Genomic DNA, 9,522 nt, shown 5'->3' with positions numbered 1-9,522 from the left:
GATATCTATAAATGTTTTGAACTTGTCTAGTTTTTTTGGGGGGAGGCGAACTTGAGGCCCTTATCCAAAATCGTTAGTTTCTCTGTAGTTAGTTCCTTAGTACTAAGGTTAAATACTCCTTTGCAAATTAGGTTCTTCTTTTTTCTCTGAGCTCGCCTCCCCTCCCTGGAGCCTCTCTTGGGTTGAGATCAAATTGAGATCAGTTTGGAGTTTCTCATCATAGATAGATATATCCCCCCTGGAGAAGTGGAGGTATGACAAGGGGCGTTTCACGTTTAGACACGTACAGAATATATATGAATTACAGTCCCACTCTCCATTCGGATTAAATGTTGAGTGGGACATTAACGCCTTTAACGTCTTTTCTATTTAGTTCCGGGGTGTGCAGAGAAAACGCGTTTTACTGCGTACATAGGGAGGATTTGCCATTTCCGTCTACCCTGTGTTTTGAAAATGAGGCTTGGTTTCCTTTTTGGACACCTGATTGTGAGGTTTGGTTATATACAACCTCGAACGGTGTAAAATGACCCTAGCATACGCAGTGACGTCACTTCCGGTTTAGCATTTTCAGAACGAGGCTTGAACCACATGCCGCTGCGCATTTGCCGGTGACCGGAAGTAAACACCAATTATCACCAGAGAGCTGCATCTCATTATGGGGTACTCAGTACTGTATTTAAACACAGTGGTCACAGTGGACCAGCACCCCAGATGATGACTTATTAGACTAAACGCGTCGGGACGGGCTCTGCTAATGCCACTGCAACATATTTTATAACAAGCACTTTTTTATCTTAAAAATGTGAGTGTTCCTTTTATATAATAAATACTCTTTCGTTTTTAAACGGAATTACACTATGTGCCCCTTCTTACTTCTATTCTTATAATCATAATATTGGGAGAAACCATTCGTCTGCCCCCCCCCCTCTAAAAACCTCTACTGTGGGCTACCCATTTGGAGAGTCACTGAGAGGGACCATTGGAGCATATCCCCAAACCGGAGGTCGTGTTTGCTGTGGCTGGTTTTTCCTGGTGTGTTACACCACAAGTCTGATTGACTCATTAGGCGTATGCCTGTTTGAGTTCAATCGTTTTGGTAAGCCTTCTACTTATTGGTGGTGGATCGTTTATCAGCAATTTTTCTTCACTTCAAGTCACATGATGTTTAGTTTATTCTTTGATGGATTTTATTTCACTGTTATATTGATGATGATATGTTATGTACCTATTACATTTGAGTACAAAATGTCCTTTTAAGTTTTATTTTGTTATACTACAATAACTGTGTTTGTAACTACAGTATATGTGTTGATTTTGGTTTTCCCACTGTTCAGGCTGTACACGCACAGTGTAAACTTGGCATAATTTTCAGCCTCAGTGCATACTGAGACAATATATTAGCGCTGCACTTATATTTCACATATTTCACTTTTGCAATTGAACTGTGCTGGCTGCTACCGAACAAATTTAAAGGAGACAGCGCGGTATATTTTATATATAGAGGGAGGAAGATGGGACTTTTAAGGTGCAAATTAATTCGAAAAGTGGTACCAACTAAATTATATAAGAAACTTTTTTATTTTAGAAAAAATAAAAAATTATTATTAAAACACAGCAATTGGCAAGTACAGATCAACAGGATTTTATGGAGCGATATATTTGTTTTTGTTTTTATACTGGATATTTATTATAGTAAAAGTAAGGCTCGGTTCACATAGGGGCGACTTGTCAGGCGACCTAGTCGCCTGACAAGTCGCCTCCCGTTCTGTGCTACGGAACCGTTCTAATAGGAGCGACGCAAGTCGCTCCGACTTAGAAAAAGGTTCCTGTACTACTTTGGGGGCGACTTGGGGCGACTTGCATAGACTTCTATACAGAAGTCGTTTTGCAAGTCGCCTCAGAAGTCGTTTGCAGGTCGCCTCGCTGAGGCGACCTGCAAGTCGTGCCGCCCCTGTGTGAACCGGCACTAAAAAATAGTGTTTTTCTTTCCAAATCGTCTATCTTTTTTGTTTATAGCTTAAAAAATAAAAACCGCAGAGGTGATCAAATACCACCAACGTCGCAGAGACCGCGCAATTGCCAGTTAAAGCGACGCAGTGCCATATCTCAAAAAATGGCCTGGTCATTAAGGGGGAAAATCTTCTGGTCCTTAAAGTGGTGTTCCGGCCGAAATTATACTTTATAAATAAAAATACCCCTATAATACACAAGCTTAATGTATTCTAGTAAAGTTAGTCTGTAAACTAAGGTCTGTTTTGTTAGTTTATAGCAGTAGTTAGTTATTTTATAAACTTACAGCAGGCCGTGGCCATCTTAAGTGTGGGCATCTGAAGCCAGACTGCATTTCTTCCTAGATCTCATCCTTGCAGATCTCGCACACGCTCAGTGCAGCACAAGCAGTGTAATAGGTTTCAGGTCAGGTTTCCATAGCAATGGCAGTTTCAGAGGAAGTTGCCGCCCCTTCCCAGAAGGCATTGCAAACAGGAAATGATGCGATGGGCCACGGCCAGGGAGGAGGAAGTGAAAAATGAATACAGCAGATATACAGTAAGTGCTGAGAAAAAAAAAAAATATATCCAATTTGTTTACAGTGCACAGTTTAGTGAGGGATGCTGGCGAGTTGTAAAAGTGGGTGGAACTCCACTTTGACCCTTTCACTGCCAAATTATTTATTTTTATTTCTCCCTCATATGTTACATTATAAAAAAAAGGAAAATGTTTTTATTGTTAGCGTTATGAGGGGGGGGTGTCTCACTGTTGCTATGGAGATAAAGGGTCTCGCTGTGTAATTGGTGTCTCCACAGAGGGCCGTACAAGCCCAGAGGACCCTCCGCCACCGACAAACCTGTCCAGGGGATTAGCAGGAAAGCTGCAGGTATCGGGGGGAGGGGAGGAGTCTGCAGAGCCAATCCAACAGGTAGGCCATGTGATAATGATCAGTCCCCCCGAGGAGCTTACAATCTAATCTCCCTGACTCACATTCATACACGTACTAGGGGCCAATCTACCCCCCAGCATGTCTTTGTAGTGTGGGAGGAAACCCACGCAGGCGCAGGGAGAACATGCAAACTCCGGGCGGGGGGGGGGGGCGCTGTGGTTGGGAATTGAAGCGACGACCCCGGTGCTGCCAGGCAGAAGAGCGAAGCACTTCATTGCTGTAACTTGTGGTGGGACTGCAGCTTCTTGTTGTATGTTTCTGTACAATGTAACAGCTCCTATGCTGCACTGCATGTGGATGAAGCTGGACTGCTAGGAAGATCTTAGTCTGCCAAAGACAAGCCGTTCCTCATTGGGCCTTTTTATATTTAAATGTCATTTTATTACAAAGAGAGAAATGAGAGTGTTTGCTATGAGGGTAGTGGGGGGGAGGGGGGCGTCTTGTAAAGCCCCTGGATTGATTATTATGGGAGAATACAGAGACTGAATCTACTCGTTGCCTGGCTGTCAGTCTGATGCTTTCTGTCCGTTCTCCATCACTGATTGGGAAGAAGTTCTAAATGAACATGCAGTGATGCAGAAAGCATGGAAGCCAGAGCCAGCCAGGAGTATAGCATTTTCAGAAGGCGATCAGCAATGGCAGCCTACATATTTCTCTCAGTATGGGGTTCCCTTGTAACCATTTGGGGGATTTCTATTGGTCCCCGAAAACATTTATCCCTGGAAAGAGACTCTGCAATCCAAGATGGCCGCTGTGTGTAGAGTAGATGCTCCTTTTCCCCTTATTTATTGCTGTGGGAGAGATTCTGCTCACTTCCTGCCTTTCTGACCCCGGAGGAAGTGAGGGCTAAATCTCCACTATGGGGACCCCAGACAGTGATAAAGATCTAAACCACTCCCACTCTACTATTGTGACCAATCAGATTCTGGGATTACACCATGGAAACAGAAATACATTTATTATCCATTATGATTGTATCCTTTTCTATTGAAATCCACTTCCTCAGATGTATCATATCGATTGAATGGGTTGTCACCTATCGATCATTTATTCCTATTGGAGGAAATCGATCAGAAAAGAAATTGATCGTTTATCAAAGTGATTATCTCCACCATTAGGGTTTAACCTCTTCACCCCCCTCCCTTCATGACCAGGCCGTTTTCTGTGATACGGCGTTCCTATAAGTGACAATTGCGCGGTCGTGCGACGCTCTACACAAATATCATTCATCTCATTTTTCCCACAAATAGAACTTTCTATTGCTGGGATTTCATCGCCTATAAACAAAAAAAATCTAGAAAAAATAAAAAACAATATTTTTGACTTTCTGCTATAAAACATCCAATAAAAAAAATGTAAAAAATAAAATTTCTTCCTCTAAAAATGCCAATAATTGTATATCGATCGGTTGTGTCTACAAACTAAGGGAGAGATTTATGGAATTTTTATTGTTTTTCATTTTTCTTACTAGTAATGGCGGCGATCAGCGATTGTTAGCGGGACCGTGACATTGCGGCGGATAATCTGACACTAAGTGACACTTTTTGGGGACAAGTGACTCCAATACAGTTATCAGTGCTAGAAATATGCACTGTCACTGTACTAATGACAATAAGCAATTTCAGGACAGGAAAGGATCTAATACAACTGTGCAAGACTGAAGGGAGGGCTGGAGTGCTGCTTTAAGTCATGGGGTTCACTAGAGACTCATTTACTGCCCAGCAACTGTGTAGCCCAATATGTCTGTATGGGAGTGCCAAGCAACTGTGCAGCCCAATATCTCTATGGGAGTGCCGAGCAACTGTGCAGCCCAATATTTATGGGAGTGCCAGGCAACTGTGCAGCACAATACTTCTGTATAAGAATACCAAGCAACTGTGCAGTAAAATATCTCTATGGGAGTCCCGAGCAACTGTGCAGTACAATACTTCTGTATGGGAGTGCCGAGCAGCTGTGCATCACAATACTTCTGTGTGGGAGTGCTGAGCAACTGTGCATCACAATATCTCTTTATGGGAGTGCCAAGCAACTGTGCAGCACAATACTTCTGTTTAAGAATTCCAAGCAACTGCAGCCCAATAACCCTATGGAAGTGCCGAGCAACTGTGCAGCACAATACTTACTGTATGGGAGTCCAAGCAACTGTGCAGTAAAATTTCTCTATGGGAGTGCCGAGCAACTATGCAGCAAAATACGTCTGTATAGGAGTGCCGAGCAACTGTGCAGGCCAATATCTATGGGAGTGCCGAGCAACTGTGCAGCCCAATATCATCTGTATGGGTGTGCCGAGCAACTGTGCAGCACAATACTTCTGTATGGGAGTGCTGAGCAACTGTGCATCACAATATCTCTGTATGGGAGTGCCGATCAACTGTGCAGCCGAATATCTCTGTATGGGAGTGTCGAGCAACTGTGCAGCCCAATATCTCTGTATGGGAGTGCCGAGCAACTGTGCAGCCCAATATTTCTTAATGGGAGTGCTGAGCAACTGTGCAATAAAATATCTCTGTATGGGAGTGCCGAGCAACTGTACAGCCCAATATCTCTGTATAGGGGTTCCGAGCAACTGTGCAGCCCAACATCTCTGTATGGGAGTGCTGAGCAACCGTGTCTCAAAATATCTCTTATGGGAGTGCCGAGCAACTGTGCAGCACAATATATCTGTATGGGAGTGCCAAGCAACTGTGTCTCAAAATATCTCTTATGGGAGTCCCGAGCAACTGTGCAGCACAATATCTCTGTTTTTGGAGTGTCTCTGTATGTATGGATTTCATAGATTGTCACTGACATGTGGGGAACATTTCATGTCAATAGGCCCCTATGGTAGGTTCAAAGTGATCTCCAACCAGGACATACTGTAGCCAGGAAGGCATCACATGGACCCTCTGGTAGGTTCATAGTGATCTCCAACCAGGACATAGCCAGGAAAGGATCACATGGACCCTCTGGTAGGTTCATAGTGATTTCCGACCAGGACATAGCCAGGAAGGCATCACATGGACCCTATAGTAGGTTCATAGTGATCTCCGACCAGGACATAGCCAGGAAGGGATCACATGGACCCTATGGTAGGTTCATAGTGATCTCCGACCAGGACATAGCCAGGAAGGCATCACATGGAGCCTCTGGTAGGTTCATAGTGATTTCCGACCAGGACATAGCCAGGAAGGGATCACATGGACCCTATGGTAGGTTCATAGTGATCTCCGACCAGGACATAGCCAGGAAGGGATCACATGGACCCTCTGGTAGGTTCATAGTGATCTCCAACCAGGACATAGTCAGGAAGGGATCACATGGACCCTATAGTAGGTTCATAGTGATCTCCGACCAGGACATAGCCAGGAAGGGATCACATGGACCCTTTGGTAGGTTCATAGTGATCTCCAACCAGGACATAGCCAGGAAGGGATCACTTGGACCCTATGGTAGGTTCATAGTGATCTCCAACCAGGACATAGCCAGGAAGGGATCACATGGCTTCTATGGTTACAGAATTTGTTCACACCTGGCTAAATCATTTGCACAGTACTGTAGAGATAACATTGTATATACAGATATGATGGGAAGGGGGGGTTGACACGTACCAGGTGAGGCAGCCATCTTGTGAGATGGCGTTGGCTGGGAATCGAACCCGGGTCAGCTGCTTAGAAAGCAGCTATGCTCACCACTGCACCACCAACACGAGGTAGCATGTCTTTGGAGTGTGGGAGGAAAACGGAGTACTCGGAGGAAACCCACGCAAACACAGGGAGAACATGCGGACTTCATGCAGACAATGTCCTGGTCAGAATATGAACCAAACACCCCAGTGTTGTAGAGTTATGAATCTTTCATATTCTGTCTTGTAGGGGGAGTTTGTATGAACTGTTCTCATTCCACCAACCCTACAGATGAACTGTCCATGCCTCCCCCATGTTCATGGAATTCTTCCTCTTCAATATCCTGTCCTGTAGGGGGAGACTCTATGAATGATTCTCATTCCACCCACCCTACCCACGAGCGTCCATATTTCCCTTTCATTTTCCTTGGGTTACGATATTCTTAAGTGACCTAGAGATGCAGATCCTTGTTGTAGAGTGACCTGGAGCTACAGAGTCCTTCAGCCGTTGTAGGCCTCAGTGGTCACTATGCCAATATTGGTCGTGGGGAATGGGACAAATACGTGTCCTCTGGTCTGTATAGTGTCTCTACTCCATGGATAAGCTCTCTCTTAGAGGACATGAGCTAGCCATGGGTTTGACCTGAAATGTAGACAGTACAACTCAGTTGAATGTGGAAGCCTGGCTCTTCATAGATGGTAGAAAAAGAGAGATCCCTCTTTATTGGGACTTTAAAGGCGACGTACGCTTGAATATTACTATAAAATCAATGTACAATAATTATACATAAAAAATATTCGATGAAACCCTCTTTTTTTGCTATAAGGTGTAAAAATAATAAACAACTGACGACCTCCTCAAGAGTAGTACAGTGTTGCTATAGTTATAAAAAAAAAAGATATTATATAATACAAAAAAAAAAAAAAATATATATATATATATATATATATATATATATATATATATATATATATATATATATATATATATATATATATATATATATATATATATTTTTTTTTTTTTTTTTCACATACTGTCACCAGTCAGTGTCTCTGATCGCTGCCATACAAGTTATATGACAACGCGGTACTACACTGGTGACAATATATAATAATAAAAAAAATTTTTGAGGGTTTTTTTTTTTATTTTTTATTAACCACTTTAATACCGGGCACTTACACCCCCTTCCTGCCCAGGCCAATTTTCAGCGCTGTCGCTTTTTAAATGACAATTGCGCGGTCATGCTACGCTGTACCCAAGCAGAATTTTTATAATTTTGTTCCCACAAATAGAGCTTTCTTTTGGTGGTATTTGATCAACACTGCGTTTTTTTTTATTTGTTGCTAAACAAATAAAAAAAAAAAAAAAAAAAAACTAAAATTTTGAAAAAAAAAAAAAAAGTTTTTCTTTTGTTTCTGTTATAAAATTTTGTAAATAAGTTAGCTTTCTCCTTCACTGGTGGGCACTGATAAGGCGGCACTGATGGCAACTCATGGGTGGCACTGATGGGCACTCATGGGTGGCACTCATGGGTGGCACTGATGGGCACTCATAGGTGGCACTGATGGGCACTCATAGGTGGCACTGATGGGCACTCATGGGTAGGCATCACCGATGGCACTGGCAGGCATTGGGGATGGGCACTGATTGGCAGCTGCTTGGGCACTGATTAGCATTTCCCTGGTGGTCCAGGGTGGTGCCAATCCCTGGTGGTCCTGGCGGCATCCTGGGTGGGCATCCGAGGGGGGGCTGCGCTGATAAACAATCAGCACAGACCCCCCCTTTAAGGAGAGCAGCCGATCGGCTCTTCCTGTTTACATCGTGATCAGCCGTGATTGGACACAGGTGATCACGTGATAAAGAGGCTCCCCCAGAGGCTCTTTACCGAGAGCGGTGTGTCTGACTGACACACCGCACCACCGATCACCATGATGCGCGGTCGCTCTGGGAGGCCGTAATAAGATGTCCACCCAGGACAAGAGCCATACCGTCATTTGGCGCGCGGGATGTGGTTCAGAAATACAAAAAAAAACCCAGCAATGCTTCTTTCTAAACACCTTGGACTGTCTACTTTCAACTACTTTTAAAAGGAGTCTTTTGGGGGGGTATTTGTACTTTCCTGGCGTTTTTGAGTCTCAACAAAAGAGATCGGCCTTAAGTACATCAGGACTGATCGAACTCTTAAGGTGTCGGCATACCAAGACATTTTCATGTTCCCAACTTTGTGGTGTGCAGTCATGTTGGAGCAGGAAGGGGCCGTCCCCAAACTGTTCCCACAAAGTTGGGAGCATGAAATTGTCCAAAATGTCTTGGGGTGCTGACCCTTTAAGAGTTCCCTTCACTGGAACTAAGGGGCCAAACCCAACCCCTGAAAAACAACCCCCCCACCATAATCCCCCCTCCACCAAATGATTTGGACCAGTGCACAAAGCAAGGTCCATAAAGACATGGATGAGTGAGTTTGGGGTGGAGGTACTTCACTGACCTGCACAGAGTCCTGACCTCAACCCGATAGAACACCTTTGGGATGAATTAGAGCAGAGACCGAGAGCCAGGCCTTCTCGTCCAACATAAGTGCCTGACCTCACAAATGCGCTACTGGAAGAACGGTCAAACATTCCCATAAACAGTAGAAATCTCTCCTGCGCTCGGGTGTCAAGTATCTTAGTATGTGGTGCGACCAACTTTATAAAGCAATGCCTGCCGTCTTGCATTCCCATAGACACACTCCTAAACCTTGTGGACAGCCTTCCCAGAAGAGTTGAAGCTGTTATAGCTGCAAAGGGTGGACCAACTCAATATTGAACCCTACGGACTAAGAGTGGGATGTCATAAAAGTTCATGTGTGTGTAAAGGCAGGCGTCCTAATACTTTTGGTAATATAATGTGTGTATATCTCTATCATCTCTTATTTTTTTTATATCATATTTTGCGGTTGGCAAGTGACTTCAAAAGTCCTTCCAATCCGGTGAAAACATC

The 9,522-nt window shown here is 43.9% G+C and overlaps 1 non-coding gene across 1 annotated transcript; it reads right to left on the bottom strand.

The window, feature by feature from the left end:
- Positions 1–6,551: 6,551 nt before the first annotated feature.
- Positions 6,552–6,623, bottom strand: TRNAR-UCU (transfer RNA arginine (anticodon UCU)). The gene has a single exon. It is a non-coding gene; the product is annotated as a tRNA-Arg (tRNA).
- Positions 6,624–9,522: the final 2,899 nt, after the last annotated feature.

The sequence above is a fragment of the Aquarana catesbeiana genome, linkage group LG04, assembly GCF_042186555.1.
Source record: "Aquarana catesbeiana isolate 2022-GZ linkage group LG04, ASM4218655v1, whole genome shotgun sequence".
Classification (NCBI taxonomy): Eukaryota; Metazoa; Chordata; class Amphibia; order Anura; family Ranidae; genus Aquarana; species Aquarana catesbeiana.
This window is presented reverse-complemented; position numbering and strand designations above follow the sequence as displayed.